This window comes from Dendrobium catenatum, unplaced genomic scaffold (genome assembly GCF_001605985.2).
Source record: "Dendrobium catenatum unplaced genomic scaffold, ASM160598v2 fragScaff_scaffold_747, whole genome shotgun sequence".
Taxonomy (NCBI): domain Eukaryota; kingdom Viridiplantae; phylum Streptophyta; class Magnoliopsida; order Asparagales; family Orchidaceae; genus Dendrobium; species Dendrobium catenatum.
In genome coordinates, this window is record NW_021319209.1 from 490,045 (window position 1) to 493,012 (window position 2,968).

A 2,968-nucleotide genomic window follows, 5' to 3' on the forward strand; every position below is an offset into this window, starting at 1 on the left:
ATGATATAAATTTCATAAACTATTTCTTTAAAATTAAACTGCTCAAAGTTATTATCGATTAACTTAATTTTATATAATTATTAACACACATAATAATTATCATATTAATTAAATAATTAATATAGAATGTAGTGCATAAATTATATCTAATTTAAACTTTAATGATTAATTAATATATATAATTAGTAATTAATATTAATAGTAATTAGCTTTATTTAATATTTTCAACTCTCTTTTTGGTCTCATGTTAATTTGTAATTAACTTTTTTATTGAATTTTTTATCATTTTATATGACCTATAAATTGATTTTATTATGTTTTAGTGCAATGATCTTAATTTCAATAAATATCTCAATTTAAAACTAAATCCCTAACCGTCATAAATCCCTGATATATGTTACAAACCAGATTCTAAGGATTTACAAGATTTAACATTTAACATAACCAAAACAGTTTTTAGATTTAACAAACATTTCGGATTTACTAAATCCTAGGATTTAAGGATTTATTAAATCCCATTAAAATTAAATCCCACTTTGTTGCCAAAACAGCACTAAACTTCGAATTTTACTTAAGCTGCGCAATTGGTCGCGATTTAACTTAAATCCGGAAAGGTCTGCATTAACCTTCTCCTCCACACCAAGTAGGACCCTGTAGAAGCCTTCGCCGTGCGAGCTCTCGTCGCGACTTTTCTTTATTTGTCGTGAGGGTTTCATGTAGCATGCGAGAAGGTGGAAGACGCGCGTTTCATATTAGTTTATATGGTTAAAATTTTAAATATTAATTTTATAATTATATTAAGTTAATAAAAGTATCAAATTAGTAATTAATCTGTGAATTTAAAGAGGAATCTTTATTTTAATAGTATAAAATTATAAAAGTGATTATGTTTAGATATTATGATTTATGCTAAATTAAAAATAAATATAATTATTAAATTTGGGACGTTATATTATTTTTATTTAAATTTGACTAATAATATAATTATTTTTAAATTCAATTTGTAAATTGAAAGTTCGAAAAGGTTGTGATAGACCTCAAAGAATTTGGCCCGAGGCGCATCAAAAAACAAGAAATTGATAATTTAAAAGTCAAGGTACTAAAAAATGATTGATTTTTAGTTTTTTGCTACAAGAAAATTTGAAATTAATCAATTTAGATTAGTTAAATTGTGCACATAGCATTAAAATTTTAAAAGATTTTTTTTTTTTTTTTGTTTATTTAATACATGTATAATTTTCTTATTGCAAGGTCACAATCCACACATAAAGTGCAGTTTAATCCAAATGAAAATATTTGAAAAGTGCCAACAAATTTCAACCTCGCAAATAATATTAATAATTACATAAGAGAAAACAAATGCAAAAAAGAAAAGCACACCATAAGATTTTTATAATGGTTCGGTGAACCGACCTATGTCCACTCCTTGGAGTCCTTCACTCCGAGTATTGCACTATCATTATAGTGTCTGCTCCTTTTGCCCCTTGAGGTAAGCTGGAGAAGCCCTCACTGAAAGCCCTTACCCACCAAAACGGTGCGGCGGAGGGAGCTCAGAGCTTTTGTCACCCTCCAGAGTGATAGCAACGAGACCTTAATCTTTTCTCCTTCTAGAGAAAGCAGAGTACCTTGAACTCCTTTCAACTAATCATGGTGATGGCAAAAAACCGCTCTTTTGAGCTAAAAAAATCTCCCCTAGAGCCATCCAAGAAACCTAGATAGACACTTGAAGGAAATAAGGTCAAGAGCACTTGCTTGGAGCAACCCATGGTGATCCCCTCACAGCTACGTTTCTCCCTCACACACAGGCACTTGTCCCTCTTCTTCCCAAAGCTTACATATATCTTCTTTCAAAGCTCCCTCTCAAGAACACTCGCATCAAAGAAATTGAAACAAAGTCAATGAGAGGAGATTTAAATATAAGACCCACACAGAAAAATCCTAATTTAATTTCATGGGTGACTCCTGATTGCAATAGTACAATCCATCATAATAATACAATCCTGCGATTATCCAGTACGATTAGTGCAAAGTACTCATGTTTAGTACTATATGAAGAATGATGTGATGTACGATCATTTTAAGGAATTAAGCTAATCATCATGACAATTTAGATCATCATCCAGCTACAAATTAGTTCTAATAGACTTGGATTAATCATTCTAGTACAATTGGCAATGATTTACTGATGCATCCCATGAAAGAATTGGGTTATACAATACGATGCGTCCAATCATCTCTATACAATCTAAAAGGATTAATTGAACTCCAATTTCATTCCCTATTCATAGGGATTAAATTTAGGTAAGATTTAATTACATTATAAATAATGATATCTATCGTCCAGGTATTGGCGTACAGAAATGAATTTCAAAATATTGACCAAATTGTGATTGGCGGCCTGGGATCTAATTTTCAACTAATCATCCTGTATGATTAATTTAAAATCTTGCAATTAATATCACAATTAGTTGTTTTAATCAATTTTTTTATTAGCTGATCGTACAGTACGATATGAGTAGATATATTATGATATAGTCAAGAATCAACTTTTGATTTTTATCACTAACTCACTCCTGAGTGTGAGTGTGCATGGTTACAACATAGTACCGCACAAAAATTTATTCATTTGACCTCAAGAAGATAAAATACATAAGAATTTGAAAATACAGACTTCCATAATATAGTTAACCCTAGCTATCCAATCTTGAAACTGATCAGAACTTTCAAGATAGTATGGGTGTAGCCTAAATGTTAGTGCATAGGAAAAATAGATATACAATAATACAATTAACATGAGATAACACAGTAAGAAATCTAATAATATTTTTTATAATCCAAACCACAACACTTGGGTCCAAATTTATAACAATCTCCCTTTGTTTTATTTGAATGAACAAATATGTTGGACAATATCTCAAAAATATTTTTGCTATTTCCTAAAACTCTCCTTATTACACTAAACAGGAAA